This window comes from Mus caroli, unplaced genomic scaffold (assembly GCF_978045245.1).
Source record: "Mus caroli unplaced genomic scaffold, Mus_caroli_1 scaffold_5, whole genome shotgun sequence".
In the NCBI taxonomy this organism is placed as follows: Eukaryota; Metazoa; Chordata; class Mammalia; order Rodentia; family Muridae; genus Mus; species Mus caroli.
In genome coordinates this window covers 95,073,933-95,095,694 of record NW_028227260.1, presented here as the reverse complement: position 1 = coordinate 95,095,694, position 21,762 = coordinate 95,073,933, and positions in this window count along the sequence as shown.

The following is a 21,762-nucleotide window of genomic DNA, read 5'->3' as shown; positions in this document are numbered from 1 at the left end:
AAAGAAGCTATATGCCACAGATAACTAACGTTGTACCTCGTGCTGCAGCTGTACTTGGTAATGTGTATGAGTCAACCAGGTGGTACTGGTTTTGAAGACATGAAGGGGTCATGAAGGACAGCTGAGGCTTGGCACTATTAAAGGCCATGGACGGCCATTGGTGAAGGTGCAGCCTCAGTTGCAGTTGATGTCCCAAGACTGAAGGGGTCATGCAACGGATTTGAGCCTTGACACTATGAAGAGAGCCTATGAGAGGCTATTGGTGAAGTCTAGTTGCAGTGGAAGACCGCAATGTATTGGAGATGCCAGTACCATGGGATGATCACCAAGAACAGCAGCAGCAGTGGAGTAGATCAACCTGAGTTTAGAGTACAACAGAGGGCAGAGCTAGAGAAGTGATGCCAGTCTTTTGGAGGAGCCCAGACTTTGTGTAGATCTCAGACATTGAAACAAGAAACTAACATTGAAGTAGCCTTGGAGACCCCAAGATGTTTGAGATGCCAGAGCCGGTGAGCTATCTGCTGAGGAAAGCTGCTAACAGGGAGTGGAACCAGCCCAGGAGAAAGCAGTTTGTTGCAGTCACCAAAGGTGAAAAAGGAGTTGGAGATCTGAAGACCAGTTTGACATCAGCCATGGAGATGCAGAGTTTTGGAGTTTGCCCAGCTGGTTTCCTGTCTTACTTTAGGGATTACAGTTAAGAGACTGACAGAATCTCAGAAGAGACTTTGAACTTTTGACTTTTAACATTGTTGAGATGGCTATAGACTATGGGGGCTTTGGAAGTTGAACTAAATATATTTTTATTATGTTATGGGAGGGTATGATCCCCATAGACTCATATGTTTGGACAAGCCTATGGGGGCCAGGGAGTAGAATGTGATGGTTTTTATATGCTTGGCCCAGAGAGTAGCACTATTACAAGGTGTGGCTCTGTTGGAGTTGGTATGGCCTTATAGGAATAGATGTGTCTCTGTGGGCATGGGCATAAGATCCTCACCCTAGCTGCTTGGAAGTCAGTCTTCAACTAGCAGCCTTCAGATACAAATGTTAAACTCTCAGCTCTTCCTGCACCAAGCCTGTCTGGATGCTGCCATGTTCCCGCTTTGATGATACTGAACTAAATCTCTGAACCCGTAAGCCAGCCCCAATTAAATGTTGTTTTTTATAAGACTTGCCTTTGTCATGGTGTCTGTTCACAGCAGTAAAACCCTAACTAAGACAGATGGTTTCCTGTCTAAGCTGTTACTTTCAGAAGGTGTGGGAGGTGAAGGTAGGGGTTGTCACAAAAACCTATGTCCCTCTTTCTCAACTGTGAGTCTGCAGTCATTGATGCCATTGCAAAGTAACTTTCTTACCCTTTACAGTCATGGATCATGGACTTCTACATGGTTTGTTGTGATAGCATGGACTACAGACATCCACATGGTCTCTGGTGCCAGCACATACCACAGACCTCAACATGGTCTGCAGTGACAGTACACCATAACATCAACACAGCCTTCTGCTGCAACATGAGCCACAGACACCATCATAGCCCTCTGTGGCAGCACAGGTTAAGAACATCAACATGGCCTCTGGGGCAACACAGATCAAGGACATCAATATGCTCCCTGGACATCAACATAGCTTCAGGTGGCAATATAAACCACATATATGTGCATGGCCTGCAGAGGTAACATAGGCCATGGATATCAACACTGTCCTGAGCTGCAGTAGGACCACAGACCTAGACATGACCCTCACTGGTACCATGACCATGGTCCTCAACATGGTTCCAAGTGGCAACATAGGCCATCCATAAAAGCATGGCCCCTGGCAGTAGCATGGCCCACAGGCATCAACATAGCTTCAGGCAGCAATACAGAACACGGACATCCAGAATAGCCCTTGATGATAATATGAGCCATGGACATCGACATGACCCTTAGCCACAACAGAACCATGGACCCAAACATTGCCCTCTTCAGTAGCAGGGATAAAGGTTTTATCTTAAGGTAGATAGTACACAATAAATATTAAATATATGGACAGTCTTCTTTAAATGGACATGAAGTTATTTTGGTTTCAATATAAAATAGTAGTATTAATTGTATCATATACAATCGTGGCAAATTTCTTTCTGTCATAGTCATCATTTGAGATTTTCCCCTTGATCTTGATTCACCTTGGCTGAACAAAATGTCAAGCAAGCAAAGGCAACCTTCATCGTTTCTTAATACGGAGCTTTTCTTTCATTCATTATCCCTTCTCTATCTTCTTTGGTTACAATATCATTAACATTGCAATAGTCAAAATGTCTTCTCCTGAGCCACTGTGGTTAGTATAAACTGAATTTATAAAATTATTTTAGATAACACTTTTAAAAGGAAAGAGGCTACAGTGATGGCTTGGTAGGAAAATGTTTGCTGTGAAAGTATGAGTGCCTGAGTTCAGATATCCAGGACCCAAGTCAAAAGGTGCACTTAAGAGCCTATAATCCAAGCATTGAGATGGGCAGAGACAAGTGGATCACTGGAGTTTGTTGGTCAGCCAATTTAGCTAAAATTGGTAAACTCTAAGGTTTAATGAGATATTGTCTTAAAAAAATAAGATGGAGAATAATTGAGAATTGAGGATTTCATCTCTGCCCTAGGTCTGGACACACTTCTCACTGTAATGGTTAGGCTCTAGGCAATACAGAAGTCAGAAGACAACAGAGAGTGGTAGATGACACCACAAGGATGCTGTGAATCACTTGGCTTTTTCAACAATAAAAAGAAAAAAATTTTCAAATATAAACAAAATAGGAGGTTGGAGGATTTTTCAGCAGTTAAGGACACTGGCTACTTTTCCAGAGAATCTGGGTTTGACTCTCAGCATCCAGAAGCTAGCTTATAACCATCTGTAACTCTAGTCCCAGGGAATCTGAAGGTCTCTTTGGGCCTCCAGGCACACATACAGTACAGAGACATATAGGGAAAACACCACACACACACACACACACACACACTTTCATTTGTAGGAGAGGACACAAACCGCAGTGCATCCGTGGAAGTCAAAGGACGGCTTATAAGAGTTTCCACCTTCTACCATGTAGCTTCTAGGGAATCAAGCTCGAGCCAGCAGGCTTGGCAGCAGGTACCCAACTGCGAAAGTGCACAGATCTTTTACATGGTTTTATGGTACTAGATAGATATGAAATTCAGAGCTTCATGCATGCTGAGCATGCTTTCTACCTACTGAGCTTGTTCTAGAGTTTTAAGAAGAGAAGGGGCTGGAGGAAATGGCTCTGCTAATAAAGTGCTCACCATGCAAGAATGAAGACCTGAGTGTGAATCCCCAGCACTCATTTCAAAAGTCAGGCATTGATAAAATAACTGTTTATAATGGAGAACCAGAAGCTGGAGAGGTTGCTCAGCAGTTAAGAGCACTGTCTACTCTTCCAGAGGACCTGATTCGATTCCCATCACCCACATGGCAATGAACATCTGTCTATAACTTCAGTTCCAAGGGATTTGATGTCCTCTTCTCTTTTTTTTTGGGGGGGGGGAGTTTTTGGAGACGGTTTCTCTGTGTAGCCCTGGCTGTCCTGGAACTCACTCTGTAGACCAGGCTGGCCACGAACTCAGAAATTCACCTGCCTCTGCCTCCCGAGTGCTGGGATTGAAGGCATGTGCCACCACTGTCTGGCTTGATGTCTTCTTCTGATGTCTTCTTCTGGCTTCAAAGATACTGCATGTACATAGTACACAGACATGCATAAAGGCAAAATACTCATACACAACAAACAGACAAACAAATAAATAAAATGAAGAGTAGCAGGATGGGTTGGTAGTAAAGGCACTTGTTCCCACACTGATGACCTGAGGTCAATACCTAGGATTTATATGGCAAACAGAAAAAAAAAAACAACTCCTACAAGTTTTCCTATAATCTCCACATGAATATCATGACATGTGACCCCACAAAAAATAGATAAAAATTAATTAAAACATTTAAAGTCGGATGTGGTCCCATACCTATAATCCCAACACTTGGGAGGGTAGAGATAGGAGGATCCCTGGGGCTCATTGTTCAACCAGCCTAGCCAAATCACGGGGATCCAGTTCAGTGAGAAACCCTGTGTCAACATTGTCCTCTGGCCTCCACAAGCATACACATATACTTATTCATGTATGCGCACTTGTGCATGTAAAAACACATATACACATCATACACTGTATCAATCACTCTGTATAATAAAAGTGAAAGAAATGTATCATTATATCTTGTCTGAATGAACCAGCTACAATAAGGTTCTCTGAAACAATTAGCAGAAGTGTGCTTTGGGTAATATTAAAGAATCATTTTGGATATTGCATGCCAATATTTATTTGTTTGTTTTTCAAGACAGGGTTTCTTTGTGTAAGCCTGACTGTCTTGGAATTCACTATGTAAACCAGGCTGGCCTCAAACTCACAGAGATCTGCTTGCCTCTGCCTTCTGAGTTTAAAGGCATGTGCAGTCTGTCTGATCACTTTTTAACAATTAGATACACCAGCTTTCAACACATGAACCTCTGAACAGCCACTTTAGATTCCAGCTATAACATTGACATTGTATTGATGTTAGTTTCACAATTGTGACAAATGCACCATGGTAGTGTCAGAGCTTAGTAATGAGGGAGACAAGGTGCAGGCCTATGGGAGCTCATTGTGCTATCTTTGTGACTTCTCTATCAAACTAGAATTGTTTCGCCTCAAACATTCATAATTTAAAAATATTCCAGGAAAAGAATCAAGAATAAATAAAAAGGTCAGGTAAATCGGGACAATTAAAAATGAGGCTTAGTGGTGGTGGCTGGTGGTGGTGCACGCCTTGAATGCCAGCATTTGGGAGGCAGAGGCAGGAAGATCTTTGAGTTCAAGGCCAGCCTGGCCTACAGAACAAGTTCCAAGACAGCCAGGGCTATCTCAAAAAACAAAACCCCAAACAAACAAACAAACAAAGTCCAACAACAACAACAAAGACATAAGACATTTTACCAAATAGCTCTGTGAGTAAAAACTATGTGCATAAAATGACATTTGGTATCATTAACCATTAGGGAAATGTAAATCGAAACCATAATGAATAATCATGTCACACCTCTCAGAATGGCTAACTCAAAAACAGTGACAGTAGCAAAAGTGGGACGAGATGAGTAACACTTAGTCTTCCATCTACAGCTAGTAGGCATGGAAAATGGGCAGCCACTCTGAGAAAGATTGACAAGAAGTTTCTTATAAAAACAGACATGGCATTGCTAGGTGGGATTTGACTCAGTGTCAGAGAGCTCAGCTAGTATGCATAAAGCCCTGGGTTGTGTCCCCAGCACTACACGCCTAAAAGAAAACAGACAGTTATGAAGAAATAGTCCAAAGCCTTTGGAGTGCTGAACAGTTAACACTTTTATTGCTGTGTTGGTTTAATGAATCTATGCAAATTATGAAATTGCATAGAGCACACCCGAGAAAGTGCCTGAATGACAAGATACTCTTGGAGTGGTTCCCCAAGGGTTCTAATACTGTGTTGTCAGATGCTCAGGCTGATCAACTCCAGGGAGGAGTCACCAGTGTTCTCAATGTTCCTCCAATGAGTTCAGACCTGGAATCCGAGAACTCAGGAGACAGGCGGGAAGACCACTGCGCATTCCAGGCCAGCATAGTGAGTTCCAGAGCTACATAGTGAGACTCTGCTTCAAAAATACAAAACAAAATAGAAAAACAACAAAAATTTTTGAGAAAATATTCCACAGAGAAGAGCACATTTATGTAAAATGTGAGCAAATCATTGAAAAGTGTTGAGTCTACCTGATCGATCCATGGGCCTTCATTAACTACTATTCACTTTTGTTGATGTTTGACTTTTTCTATGATAAACTGTTTTATTAAGAGTCGCTGCTAAATAAATGTCTGTTGAATAAGTGAAGGATTAATGAATAACCGTAGTCCAAACCTGTCCTTTTATAGATAATGGAAGGATCTAGAGGGGAGGTACTACTCAAGGTCACACAGAATACTCAAGGTTCCTGATTGTCAATGTAGATCTTCTGAAATGTAGATCTGAAATTTTACACATGTGGTTTGTTTTTGGGGAAAAAAAATGACTATTAACTGAAGGGTTCTAAAATAACAGAAGAGTAGGCCTTCCCAGGAGAAGGGAGAGACCCAAAATGTTAGCTGCACTCTGGGAAGGGGCAGATGGGCCACTTGGGGCAGGTCAGAGGCTGCACTGTTAGAGATTTACTCCAGGGTGAAATCACTAGAATGCCTGGTGTGTTTGAATGTCTTAAGAACATTTACACACCCGGAGGAAAGTATAGGGTTGGTAAGTGCGTGGGAAGCTAAGCAAACAGCAGCCCAAAGGCCAATGATTAACTCCTGGGAAAACAAAATGCTGTTCAGGGAGAGAAAGCGCCTGCTCTACATGGCTCAACTGTGAATGGCATTTACTGGGCTGCATAATTTTCAAGAAAGGGAGAGCAAAACTTTTTTCATGAAGAAGAACCTTGGGGGGAGTACACCCTGCCTCTCAGTGGTGCCACTGTGAGCAAAAGCTCGGGCCCAGACTGAGGGGTAACCACAAGGAGGCCCTGGTGGGACATACGGCTGGGCCCATTATTCTGCACAGTACATTTACCTGCTTTCTCCTTCAGAAAAGGCACCAGCGCCCCTATCTCTAGCTCACTCACGTTTTAAATTGGCTTTCCAGTGTTTGGCCCTTCAGTCATCCTGAGAAACATCTCAGACCTCAGACAAGAACCTGCAGATGTTTCCAGCCACAAACATACCCTATCCACTCTGAGATACAGACTCTTGCTCAGCCTTTGCTATCAGAGGCTAAGTGACAGAGAAAGGATATTTGGCTTCTTAGACAATGTGGACAAAGCTGCAAGTTTTGTGCCTATGGTGGCCCAGCAAGGCGATGGGAGAGATCTTCACTGTAGGGCCCAGTTTCTTCATAATTCAACTAGAATCAGCCACTAACCAACAGCCCACAAAGTTGTTCTAAGAATTGCAGTTCCTACACTGTGTGTGTGAGACACACAGTGGTAGAAGCAGTAGCCCCTAAAAGATATGTTCATTTCCTGGAGTCTGTGGGTATGGCCAGATGAAGACAAAGGGGCTGGAGCCATGGCTCAGGGGTTAAGAGTACTGCCTGCTTTTCTAAAGGACCCAGTTCCATTCTTAGCACCCACATGGTAACTCATAACCAGCTAAAACTCTAGTTATAGAGGATCCAACACCCTCTTCTGGCATCCTCGAGCACTAGGCACACATGTAGTATGCAGACATATCTATAGGCAGAGCATCTATGCAGTCTTTTTTAAAGGTGGTAACCAGGCACAGTGGCACACACCTTAATCCCAAGACTCAAAAGGCAGAAGCAGGTAGATGTCTGCAGGTTGAAGACTAGCCTGGTGTACAAAGGAAGTTTCAGGTCAGCCAGGGTTACACAGTGAGACCCTGGCTCAAAATAGGAGGAAAGTCTTTGCAAGTGTGATTAAACGAAAGGCATTAATAAAGTAATATCCTCCAGTTGGGCTTAAATCCAATGACTGAAGGAAGACAGAAAAAAATTCCACATGAAGAAGGACTCAGAAATTGTGGTGGTTGGGGCCACAAGCCAAAAGTTGCCTAGACCCTCCCAGGAGCTGACAGAGAAAGGAAAATTTCCCCTCTAATACCTGAAAAGGTAGTATAGCCTTATCTATATCTCAACTTCAGACCTGTGGCCTTCAGCCCAGGGAGGACCATATTGTGACTTCTGTCCAATGGGAAAGACAGAAAGAATGGGAACAGCACTGGTGTCATGGAATGTGGGTCATTAACCATAGTCAACTCCATGCAGTGGTCGCTAGCCAAGCAGCACAGGCCCTTACAAAACTGATCCATCCCTCAGGAGCTCCCAAATTAAAGAACAAACCCTCCAGACATCCCTTGGTGTGAGCATCTGGCACTAACCCCATATATTACTTTACATAGGCCTTCTTCAGTCACTATGGCCAAGCCAGGCTACAGAGAAAGGGTCTGGGAACACAGCCAGGGTTTGCCCTTCATTTTCCACCAGTCTACTCACAGGCTAATTCTCCAGACAGACTTCTGAAAGAATCATCTCCACAGACTGACCGCACTCACTGCCTCACTGCTTTCTCAATAGTTTCCCATTGCCTGGCTCATCCCACACACTATGACCTTCACTTATTTCCTTCTCTGCTGTGATCCTCCTCCAGGGTTGGTGCAGCTTAAGCTCCCTGATCCCTGACTTTGACTAGGAGAGACAAAGGTACCAATTGCCTGCCTCCATCCTTGGAGTTGTCCATGATATAAATACAGAAGGATAGACCCATAGGTAACATTGAATGCAAAACCAAGAGAGACCCATACATGAAACCGGAGAAATGAGAAGATGGGAAGGCCATGGCTAAGCCAAGGTGCTATTGAATAAAGGGCTCCCATACACCATAGAGAGTGACATTTAGCCAGATCCTCAAATCAATCCCTTGGGGGTTGAGTAGCCAGGGAGAAGCCAGAAATTCTAGTCCCTGGGATGGCCTCCAGGTGTGCCAGCAGTGCCATCTAGGGCCTGTTGGATGCCAAGTGAATAGGAAGTTGGCAAGTCAGGAACCTGCCACTCAGAGGGGTTTATAGGCTGTTTGGGCCCAGCTGTACATGGACTCTAGATAGCTTGCCTTTTGCAGCAGTGCCTGGTTCCTGTACTTAAGTGTTATACTGTGGCAACAGACCCTTGACTTTGCTAATTTCTATTACAGCACCAGGTGTAACACCGAGCATATGAGAGACCTATGAATTTGCAGCTGAATGAGAGAGTAAACACCTGAAAAAGCCTATATTCACTGTAAAAGCAGAGTCAACCCCAGTAGTACAGCATTGTCACAGAGGTCTGCTGTGCCTCAATCCCCTTTAGTGGTAGCCTAAGGAGCATGGCTGATAGCATATGGGAACAAAGGATCACCCACTCAAAACCAAGCATCCTGAAGCTTGAGGTCAGACACCATGGACCTCCATGGGGCACAGGATTGTCCTCTAATAATCCTCCCTGTGCATGGAGGATAGATGCAAAGACTAAGGTTGCCATTGAACAGCTGGCAAAGGAGAAATGGAAGGACAGGGGTGAGGTCACAGTCTCCTCCTGGTGGCCCTTGGTGCAGATTGCTACCCAGCTTGTCTGCTGTTCCCCAGATCAGTTCTTCACTTTCCAAGGCTGGCCTCGGAAGGCTGGAAAACATTGCAGTGCAGGGAACCAGTGCTGTTCTGGGCTACTTATAGGAGCCACACGGGCTGGAGCACATCGGAGAGTGACGGGTCCTGTGTTTCTTTTTGTTCCACTTGAATTTTGGGGACACAGGCATTCTCACACATGTACCTACTTGAAAAAGGAGATATTGGAAGGAGAAGTTCCAATGTTGAGGATAGAATCATGGAGCATGACATTCATAAGGTCTCCACCTCCACTCTCTCCTGACAGTTCAGAGTGCTCATTTCCCAGCATTGCCTCTCAACCCTGGCTTCTAGGAACTGAGCTGTGTCTTTGCTTATAAAGCTGACCAGGGTCTTCTGTCTTAAGGTGGCCTTGAGACCAGGTGGGGCCAAGGGCAAGGAGCCCTCTGCAAGTCTGTGATCCTAGGATAAGGCTGTCATATGTCCCAGGCTTGGGGGAAAAGCTAGAACCCCCCCCCCAGCCAAGATGTTTCTGTCAGTGAAGAGTGGAGTCTGAAGAGGAACAATGGCAAGCACAGCTTCGGAGCCCCTTCCCTGGAACAGGCTGGGGGGACCTCAGGGCCCTCAGCTGTGGGTTTCAATGAAAAGATGCCTGCTCACTGGGGCTGTTGGACAGGCATACCCAGGTCTGTGCCCCAGAGTAATGTACACCCCCCTGACTCCCAGTGTCTGAATGTGGCCACACACAAGAGACAGATCTGAGGGTGTTGTCCCATTAAAGATGGAGAGATGAGGTCACCCTGATCATCCAGGTGGCCCCAAGTCCAGTGACAGAGGTTCAGAGGCACACAGAAGGAAAAGGCAAGGTGGTAGGGGTATGTGGCCACAGCCAAGGGACAGCTGGAACTGCTAGGAGAGGTGGGAAGGGTCCTCCCTCAGCCCCTCTGAAGGGGTGCGCACTGACTTTAGGCTCTAGCACTCTAGAGCTGTGGGAGTCTGGTTCCTTCCAGGCTCTGCTCATTTGCTGTGCCCCCACCCCCAGATACTCAACCCTGAGGTGATCAGGGGAACTTGAAGTGTTTTAAGGACAATTTGACCTGGAGGCCGGTGCTCTTTGTGCCCACACTATTAGGGTCACTAAACTGGTATGGAGACCACCTTGGTCGTGCCTCTCCCTTTGGCTTTGGCCATTCTGAGGAGCCTGGGCAGCAGCCATTCTGGTTTATTCTATTACACGTGTGTCATGAAGTCCAGCCTCCATTCCAGAGAGCAGAATTAAGCTACAGGTCTTGAAACTTGTGTGAGTTGGTTCTCTTCTACTAAGTATATTCCAGGCACCAAACTCAGGTCATCACGCTTGTCAGAAAGCATCTTAACTTGTTGACACATCTTGCTGGAAAAGGCTCTTTTTGCCCACATTATCAAGTCACAAAACTGATATGAGAGCCACCCCGTCAAGACCCCTTCTTCCTTTTGGCTTTGGTCATTCCAGAGCCTGGGGCATTTTTGACACAGGGAATATTCACCTCCGTAGCCAGAGACAGAACCATTCCATCAACAAATCCAGATCCATACCCTCATGTCTCTGTACCTCTTTCCTCCAGAGCTGGAGGCAGGCCCACTCAGCAATGGTGCCCCAAGCTCCCTAACTCTGGCCCTGGTTTCCACATTCTAGGGTCAGCACTGAGTAAATGTTGACAGGAGGTACCTGCAATGGACAGTGCTTGTCCCAGGCATTTGCCTTCACATTAAGGTTTAGGGCACAGTCAAGAGGAAACAAGGTCAAGTGATAGCCGGAAAAAAAAATGGAATGTGTGAACACAGAAGAAATGGAATGTGTGAACACAGTATGAAGCTTCTACAAATGGAGGAGTTTCAAGGGGTGGGAGAGAGGCCCAGGCAACTGGAGCTGCCAGGATGGAAATCCTGCCTCCTGAGCCTGAGATACTATTCCCTATGTCTGAGCACTCTACCCAGTCTAGCTTCCATCCAGGCCCAGACACAGAAGTCCAACCTCACAGGGATGGAAATTCTCCTGGGTGGCTCAAGTAGGGATCCTCTGTACTATCCTGCTCAAATGTACCTCATTTTGGGGATCCCTAGGGGACTATAAACCTTCATCACCCAAAGGCCCACACCCAGCCCCTGATGCTTTATTTCCCTGCCCTTGCTCATGTCACATGTGATTCCAGGTATAAACTTCTTTGTGTAATTCAGCCGTTTCTTATCTGCACATTTCTCTGTAGCACACACAGGCTTCCTTCCCATCCCTTTCAGCATGCTTCTAGGCTGCTGGCTACTGTGAAGGATAGCAGGCTCTGTCCCTTTCTCTTCTAGCAACCTCAAAAGAGGATGAGTGAGTATTAACACAGAGAGAGAGAGAGAGAGAGAGAGAGAGAGAGAGAGAGAGAGAGAGCTTACATACGTACACACCATACACATGCATGCTTATATACAGTCACACACAAATATGCACACACCTGGCACTCCACACACATGTATACTGATCCATACCACTGAAACATTGGCTCATACCTTCCACAATGTGTGAAAATCATTGATTCCAATGTACACGGGAATAACAGCTGAACTCTGAGCTGTCTACATAACCAGGTCTTGTAAGGGGACAATTCCAGGGAGTGTGTGGCCTATTGTTGCTCAAGGAAGTGTCTAGTCCCAGTGCCAGCATGATAAACAACAAGCGCCTAACCCTGGAGAAGCCACAGGGAAGGGGGATAGAACTCTTGGAGGGGGAATCAAAGAGGAAGGCAACATTTGGAATGTAAATAAATAAAACAATTTTAAAATAAAAAATAAACAAGCACTGGGCATATGTGGCTTGGCTATGAATAGTACAGGACTCTTTCCTTTACTCTACCAGAGTCAGGGCTTCTGGGCCCTGCCCTATCTCAACTACATTCCCACATTTACCACTTGGAGACCAGCCTGCAAAGGGAAGGGTGGGGATGGAGGGAAAGGCAATGAAAGGGGATGCCACCAAGAACTGTCATGGCTATCTTTCACTCAGCCCAGGTCCAGAGCTCTGTAGGTGTGAGTGTGTGGGCAGTGTGCTCATGTGTTCATGTGCACAAGTGGCAGCTGCAGGCAGACAAGGTAGCATGTATAATAAGAACACGGTCTGAATGCAGGAGAGGCTGTGACTGCGTTATAATAAGCAAGAGAACATCTGTGCCTGGAAGTACAAGGTCTGTGTCTGTCTGTCTGTCTGTCCATCCACATATGTGCACACGTGACGAGCCAGGGAGTAAGCCTACTGTGTCCCAGGGACTCCAGGAGCTGAGCTGGGATTTGAGAAGTATCTTCAGACCTTGAACAAAAAGGGCCTCTCTGCTGACTCCTCCCCACACACTTGCACAATACACAGAAGACCTGTGGCACAGTGCACTCCAGCCATACATATATGCCGGATGTTTGCTATCTGCGCAGAAACATTCTGAAACCTCCATACTCTTACTAGGCAGGGTCTTTCTGCCTGATATGGCTTTCTTTCCTGAGGCAGTTAGTTAACTCCTGCTTCGACAGGAAACCAGGTGGACCACCTTCTGGGGCACTTTTCTTGGCCTGGTGGAAGTTGTAAGCTACTTGTTGAAACTGGTCATCATCTTCCTGGGTCCTCTTTTTTTTAAAGATTTATTTATTTATTTATTTATTTATTTATTTATTTAATGTATGTGAGTACACTGTCACTATCTCCAGACACATCAGAAGAGGGCACTGGATCCCATTACAGATGGTTGTGAGCCCTGTGTGGTTGCTGGGAATTGAACTCAGGACCTCTGGGAGGGCAGTCAGTGCCCTTAACGACCGAGTCATCTCTCCAGTCCAGCAGCTAGTACTCTTAACCACTGAGCCATCTCTCTAGCCCCTTCCTGGGTCCTCTTACTACCCAGAAACTACATTCAGACCTGGATTGACAGGAAAGTTGTAATTGAAGCAGCTTTTTTGTTTTGTTTTGTTTTGTTTTGTTTTGTTTTGTTTTGTTTTGTCTTTTCAAAACAGGGTTTCTCTGTGTAGCCTTGGCTGTTATGGAACTCACTCTGTAGACCAGGCTGGCCTCGAATTCAGAAATCTTCTTGGTTCTGCCTCCTGAATTCTGGGATTAAAGGTGTGTACCACCACAGCCCAGTTTATGCCCAGCTTTTTAAATGGGTTCTGAGACTTAACTTATGAAACAAGCACTTTACTGATACATCTCCTCATAGCCAATCTCTTATTTTTTTTACAACAATAACTAGACAAAAAAAAATCAAACAAAATATAAAATAACTCAACAACACCATCAACAAATAGGAGCAAAAGTATTTATAAAGATAATTATAAAGTACAGTGCTCAATAGCAGGATACATATTGAAAAAGACCATATTCTAGGAAAACTTCAACAAACTTTTAAAATGTCTAAAGTTATTTATTTATTTATTCACTTTACATCCCAATATCAGCTATTCCTCTTCTCCCAGACCCCCTCCTCAAAACTTCTCTTCCCACTTCCCCCTCCCTTTCTCCTCAGAGAAGGAGGAAGCCCCAGTTCCCCTCATCTGGCACCTCCAGTCACTGCAAGACTAAGGACATCCTCATCCAGTGAAACCAGACAAGGCGGGCCAGCTCAGGGACTGAGATCCACAGGCACACATCAGATTCAAGGACAGGCACCTCTCCAGTTGTTAGGGGACCTGCAGAAAAACAAAGCTGCACTTCTGCTACATATGCAGAGGGCCTAGGTCCAGCCCATGCTTGCTCTTCAGTTGGTGATTCAATTTCTGGGAGCCTCTAAGGGTCCAGGTTAGTTGACTCTGTTGGTCTTCCTGTGGAGGCCCTGTCCTCTTCCGGTCCCTCAAGCCTCCCCTCAACTCTTTCATAAGACTCCCAGCTCCGTCTAATGCTTGGCTGTGGGTCTCTGCATCAGTTTCCATCAGCCTCTGAGTGGAGCCTCTCAGAGGACAATTATGCTAGGTTCCTATCTGCAAGCATAATAAAGTATCAGTAATAGTGTCAGGGGTTGGCCCTTGGGATTGGTCTCAAGTTGGGCCAGACACTGCTTAGCCATTCCTTCCATCTCGCCCCCACCCCACCCCCACCCCCACCCCACCCCACCCCCGCAAAAAAGGAAGGCCCTAGGGAACCTGGTTGAATCTTTCTCTGAAGGGAAAATAAAATAGACATTGGAGGTGGAGGGAGGGAGGGAGGGAGGGAATTGTGTGGGAGTGACGATGGGGAAGGGAAGGGGGTGAGGGGTCAGATGTAGGGAGAGCAGGGGAGAGAGAACAGAAATCAGCAGTGGGCAGGGTGGGGGCAGGAAATCTCTAGGATGTGCCAGAGACCTGGGACGGGGTGGGGTGAGGGAGAGGTCCCAGGGTGGCTACAGGGGTGACTTTAGCTGAAACTCCTAGCAGTGAGGGATATAGATCCTGAAATGGCCACTTTTTGTAGCCAGGCAGGACTCCCAGTGGAGGGACAAGGATAGTAACCCACCCACAAAACCTTTGACCCAAAATGTGTCCTGCCTAAAAGATGTGGAGGGACACAGATGGAGCAAACTTTATTATTATTATTATTATTATTTTGTTTGTTTGAAACAGGGTTTCTCTGTGTAGCCCTGGCTGTCCTGGAACTCGGTCTGCAGACCAGGCTGGCCTCAAACTCAGAGGTTCTTTTGTCTCTGCCTCTCATATGCTGCTGAGATTAAAGGCATGTGCCACCACTGCCCAGTTCAACAAGCTTTTTAAAGACTGAAATCACAGAGTGTATTCTCCAATCACAACACAAAATAGAAATCAATAACAGAAAAAATATGTATATACCATGAATCTAAACACACTTCTAAATAATTTACTGTTCAGGCAGTGGATGTGTCGCAATAGTAGAGTGCTTGCCAGCATGCACAAGACCTGGGGTTTGATCCCAAGCATCATAAATAAACAATCCATGCATCAAGAGTGTGGGGACTATTCTTGTTTTTCAATTTGACTACATCTGGGATTAAGTAAAACCCAAGCACCTGGGCACACCCATGAGGGCTTTTTTTTTTTTTTTTTTTTTTGTAATTCAATCATTTAAAATGTGAAGACTCATCTTTAATCTGGGCCACATCTTCTACTGAGTATAAAGCAGCTTGTATAAAGGACATGGGAGAAGGAAGTTTGATCTCTTTGACTGATTGCCATCCCTCTGGCTGGCAAGTTCATTCCTTCACTGGCATTAGAACTTACTTCTAGCCGGGTGTGGTGGCACACGCCTTTAATCCCAGCACTCAGGAGGCAGAAGCAGGCAGATTTCTGAGTTCGAGGCCAGCCTGGTCTACAAAGTGAGTTCCAGGACAGCCAGGACTACACAGAGAAACCCTGTCTCAGAAAAAAAAAAAAAAAAAAAAAAAAACTTACTTCTATGGGATTCTGGCATATACTAATGACCAGTGGAGACATCAAGTCTCATGGACTGAACAACTACTGGATTCTTGGACCTTCTGTTGGTAGACAGCTATTGTTGGACTAGCAGGACCACAGGCTATAAACCATTTTAATAAATCCCCTTTATGTATATGTGTATATATGTATATGAATTACATATTATATAGATAAACTCATTCTAAGTTCTGTCTCTCCAGAGAACCCTGACTAATGCAAACAGAAAGTAAAAGAAGGAAAAACTTTTGTTTTAGAATAAAAAATTTAATACACTGAAATGAATGAAAAGAGAGAGACCATGAAAGTTGGGTGGTTTGAATATACTGTACCCCCAGCTAACACAGGTGGATAGAGAGTTGATCTGGGAGGAGTTCATGAGTTGAGTAAATATGATTAAAATACGCTGTATAAAAATTTCAAGGAATTAATAATAATTTTTTGAAAAATTAAGGGATCAGAAAGATGTCTTAGCAGGCAAAGGTGTTGCTGCCAAGCCTGATGACCTGAGTTTGATTTCTGGGACCCACAAGATGGAAAGAGAAAGCTGAGTCCCAACCTTTGACTTGTACACACATGGACTTGTACACCCTCATGCACATACATACATAAAAAGTTTTTTAATTCCTGTATAAAATCTGAATATATTGGGAATTGGGAATCTTCAGGTGTTTAGAGCTCTTAAATTTCTCCAGATCTACAATAAGTCTCAAGAGTTGAACTCAGTCTGGGAGTACCTAAGTCTGATTAAATAACCCTGGCTAAATCATTCAAAAGTCCTGAATCCCAGTGTTTTCACCATTAAAAATTAAGATCATCTACTTCATATAGATACTTTAGAATTAAGTGATATTATATATGAGAAAACATTTTTGAAATGGTTTTCTAGAGCAATGATAGCAAAATACCACCCACAAGGAGCCTTAAAACAACAGACATTTATTTATTTTTCCCCTAGTCCAAAGGACAGGAGTCCGAGACATGGGTATTGACAGGACCTTCTGCCCCTGAAGACTCATGGGATGATGTGTTTCTGGCCTTGGCTTGGATTCCGCTGGTTGGTCGGTGACCTTTGGTCTGCTTTGTCTTGTAGATCTTTGCCTTCGTCTTCACATCTTCCTGTGTTTGAGTCCAAATTCCCTTCTTTTGTAAGACAGGTCTTAATGGATTAGGAGCCCACCGCCTTCCAGTCTGACTTCATCCTGCTGACTTTATCTGCAAAGAGCTGATTTCCAAATAAAGTCACATTCCCAGGTACTGGACGTCAGGACTTCAGCATATGAAAAACAACCCATGATAAGCTCTCTATGAGTGTTATACTAGAGAATTTGGGTCTCTCACTGTTATTGGTCCCACCTATGGTCAGTTTAACCTCCTTGCTCACTTCCCCTTACATGCTTGTCACTGTTCACTCCCAGCTTCCTGCTGCTCTGTCCCAGGCTTTGTTTCTGGCATTTTCCTTCCCAAAATGCACCCCAAGTGTTCTGACAGATCCCTTCTGTTCTCGCTACCTAGGCCCAACTTCCCCTTACCCACAGCTTCAGTGTTCTCAACTGGCAACCTCTTTGCCAGTATGCCTTAGTGGGACAGGAAGTCTATTGTTGTCCCTGGGAAGACCTGTGCCTATACAACAAACATGTATGGTCATGCTGTCATTCTCTGGCTATAAGTCTCATGTTCTTTAGTAAAACACAGCAATCCCAGAACACTAGACAGGACCAGCTTTGCCACAGTATACTGCTCCATACTTCCTAGGGACCACAGCTCTTGGTGCATGTTTGTGGGTCTGTCTGGTGGGATTCTGTGCAGCCCTCACAGAGACATGCTTTCTCTCTTCCTTGACAACCACTCACTATGGTTTCTTTAGTAACAGAACAGAGTCTCAGGCTAACTGGTCATGGAACTGTGACAGAGGTTTCTCAGGGACCACCAATGTAAGAATACAGCAGCTTGCCCTCCTCCTATAGTATCTGGGGGTTGGCCAGCTGAAGAGGGAAGGGGAAGCCTATGGCCAGCAAAGCCTTGACAAGCACACACTTGCCTCTCAAGACAGCCCTAGCCATCTGAAGTGCCCTGAGGTCCCGAAGAGATACCAGGCACCAGCTGAAGGGATAGAAGGTGAAAACACTGGGGAGGAGGAAGCTAGGGCTGGCCTGAAGTGACTGAGTATTTTCTGAGAAGGAAAAAGGTAAAAGCAAAGACTGGAGTTCTGCTGCTGAGCCTAGCAATGTTAATAATAGGTGAGGGGCAATGGGAAAGGAGCCTGAGGGGAGCCTGGACTGCGAGGACCAAAGAGGCTGGCTGGAGCCTCTGCGACTGCCAGGCAGTGCCTTCAGGCTCTGGGGCATACCAGGGAACAGGAGACAGAGATTTGAAGACAACTATCAGGGCCTACCCCAAAGACTAGGCATCTTTGCCTGGAGGCAGAATGAGGCCACAAGAGTTAATAAGGCAACAAGCTGCCTATTGACTGCATGGGCAGAATTGGTAGCCTCAGGCAAATGACAGCAGTTACTGAAGCCAGCTGCCCTGGGACTGGGACTGTACTGAACTTACTATTTATGGATGGAGGTCTCCTGGAGGTGGGCTCCATTCTTGGGGCCCTCCATATTCGGGCAGCCTAGTTCAGGCCTAGTCATAGAGTACAGTTTTGTGAGGTCCACTCTCTTTTTCCAGGAATGGTGGTAGGATACAAAGCAACAGCTTGTGGTCCCAGATCTCAGGCCCTGCCTGAAACCAGCTGTTCACTGCCCTGTACAGCTACACACCGCCTACGTGTCCTATAGGGCAGGAGTCTCAAGCTTCCAACTCTTTTCATTCCTGGGCTCTACCCACCTTGTTAGACCGCTTCCAGGAGCCAGGCTACTAGAGACAGAGATGGCCCTTTCCCAAGGTTGGTACAGCTGGAGTTTAAGAAAAAGAAGTGAACCATTTCCTGGAAGATAGGCCAACTGTGTGAGGGTAGACAGAGTAGATAGGAGGTAGGGATGAGGTGGAATAAATCTGTTTTCTACATGCTGTTGATGCGAATTTGAAAGTCGGGAAGAGGAATTATAAACAGTGGCCTCACAAAGCATGGGTCCACCTGGAGCCTCAGCATGTGACCTTATGTAGAATAAGGCAAAGGGACAGTAAGCATCCCAGTATATTCTGGAAACTGCAAATAAAAAGCTGGGGCTGGAATGTGAGCAGGGAGGAAGTGAGAGAGGGGAGGCCAGAGGGGCACCAGGGCCAGGTCACGTAGGACCTGCAAACTGGACTTTGTTCTCAAGGCCACAAGGGACCATTAAGGGGCCCAAAAGGGAGGAGTAGCTTAGTATCTGTCTTAAGACAATCCCTCTGGCTTTGGGATGGGAATGGGGGCTGGGAAGAAGCTATGCTGAAGACAGAACAGTATAGGTCAGGAGGCACAGGACTTGATAAGGCCAAGGGGATATGTGTATAAAATTTCAAAGTCTGTATGTGGAGGTCATGGAAAGAGAGATCAGACTGGAGGAGGAATTACCACGGATTCAATTTTGAACAAGCATCTGAAGTGCCATGGGGCTTCCAGGTGGCAATAGCCAGCTGGCAGTGAGTACTATGGACAAGATACTCAGAGGCACTGATGTCACAGTTTTGACCAAGGAAAGGAGCTGAGATCATCCCATGAGGGCATGTACAGAGACATTAGAAGGCATGGAAAAAGAGACTGGGGCAACTGGCCAGGAGGAGGGAAAGCCCAAAACCTGGTCAGCTGGGGAAGGCAGGGGAGGATAAGAATCTAGGAGGGAAGAGACACTGCAGCTGAGTATCAATGCAAGTGCAGCTGAAGAGGACCTGACCACAGAGCTAAGTTGTGGCCATCTTGACAGGTTGGAGAATGGGTGACCCTTGGTACAGTGGCTGGAAAACAAGTCCACCCAAGCCCCAAAACTGCTGGAAACCAGTGTGAGGCAGCATTCAGAAGACTTGGTGAGGGAGGAAAGATGGTATGTCTGTATGGCAATGGGAAGATATCAGGGTGTGGCCAAAGTAGGGGGCCTGTGCTGGTGGGCTGAAGGGCATGAATAAAGAGACTGACCTAAGACAAGCAAATGGCTCCTGTGAGTCTAAACACCAGGTGGCCAGAAGGCAAACTGTTGCAACTCTCTGTGCTATCCAGACCTCCCAACTCCCTCTCCCTCCTGCCCATCCCTTATCAGAGCCATCTACCCCAGGGGAAGGATGGGGGTGGGGGGAGGGAAGCAGAAGCTCAGTCACTAGGAGGAGCAAATCTGGCAGCCAAAGGTAGGGAAGAGTACCTCCACCACCCTGCAGTCTGACCACAGGGGAGGAGTCTCAGACAGAGAGGTAGCTAATGCTGCCTGGCCTGGACTCTCAGGAGATGCATGCAGGAAAATGTATAGTACCCACAGGAGGACCCTGGAAACCAGAAGTTGAAATAGGGGCTACTTGGTAAGCATAGATAGATGGCAAGACAGATCCTGAGATGCTGGGCAGGGAAGATTTTGAGAGCCAAAGACAGTGAACAGAATTCAGGTGAAGTCAATGCTGGTGATCAGTTAGGAGGTAGAAACTAGGTGTGCAGAGAATGGAAGATGACGCACACATCAGTAAGGGCTGGGGCAGGGAGGCAAGCTTCTCTAAGACAGAAAGCATATTCTAACCATAAACCTCCTTGCTAGGAAGGTAGGCTTTGCATGTTACTCTGGTGGCCTTCAGAGCAGCCTAGAAGCAGATAGAGCTGTCGCTTGGAAACAGTATGTGACATATGCCTCTGAGACATGAAAATTTGAGATATGTTCTGAGTGACCAAAAGAAAGCCACCCATGGTGTAACTGGGCCCAGTATCTCTGATACAGAGACCTCGGGATATGGGTCATTATATGGACATTGGTCAATGGTTTGGGAAGAGAGGTATCTATGAGAGTATGAGCAGGGAAAACAGGCCCTACTCCATGATACTACTGAACAAGGGTGATGTCACAAATATGGAAGACATGATTTCTCAACACTCCTCCTCCTATACACATGACTCAATGACCACTTACCAACAGAAGGGACAGGTGATACCAATCTAAGCTCTGAAGTCACAACATCCAGAGGCCAAGCAAGGGGTTTCCAGAAAGTGGCCAGACTCTCACTGGAACTTGATCCTGTGACTAGCTTTGGTGGGTTCTTTGTGGCTCTAGTCAGGAATGTGACATGAAAGAGACATTCAGAATATGATTGTGAAAATTCAGCACATACCAATGATCCAAACTCTAGGGAGAGGGAGGCAATCGCGTCAGAAGTTCCACATCGTCGTCAGCTACATACAGGTTTGAGCTCAACCTTGCCTACCTGTCTTAAGAAAAGAAAAGCAGCATTGATGTAAATATGTTGGCCTGGAAAAAAATAAGTCAATGAAATGATTCCCAATGATATTCCATTATACTCAGATGGGTGCCTAGCCCAATTGTCCTCAAAGAGGTTTCACCCAACAACTGATGGAAACATGCAGAGACCCATAGTCAAACATTAGGCAGAGCTCAGGGAATCCTGAGCAAGATGGAGAGGAAAGATTGTAGGAGCCAAAGGAGTCAAGGACACCACAAGAAAACCCACAGAATCAACTAACCTGGGCTCACAAAGGGAGCTTGCATGGGTCTAACCTAGGCTTTCCACATATTTTACTGTTATCCTAACAGTGCAAGCAGGCATTATCTGTTGCCTGACTTTGGGACCCTCTCTGACTACCAGGTTGCCTAATCTAGACTTAAGGAGGTGCCTAGTCTTGCTGCAACTTGATATGCCATGGCTGGTTGATATCCATGGGAAGCCTGCTCTTTTCTCTTCTGAAGAGAAATAGAGGAAGAGTGGATGTGATAAAGGGAGAGGAAGTGTGTGGGGGGTGGGACTGGAAGGAAAAGAGGGAGGGGAAACTGTACTTGGAATGTATAAATAAATAAATAAATAAATAAATAAATAAATAACAAAAATTTGAAAAGCAAACAAACAAAAAGGATATCAGTCTCCCACCAGCCCCAGTAGACCTGGGAATTTTCTACATCAGACTTCAAAAAGGATGTGGTTTGGGCAAGAGCAGGGGGTGGGAGAGGTGGGGATTGGTAGGTGTATACCAAGCTCCTGAAGAAATATCCACTGAGACCAATAACCCAGGTTCCTATCCATGGCC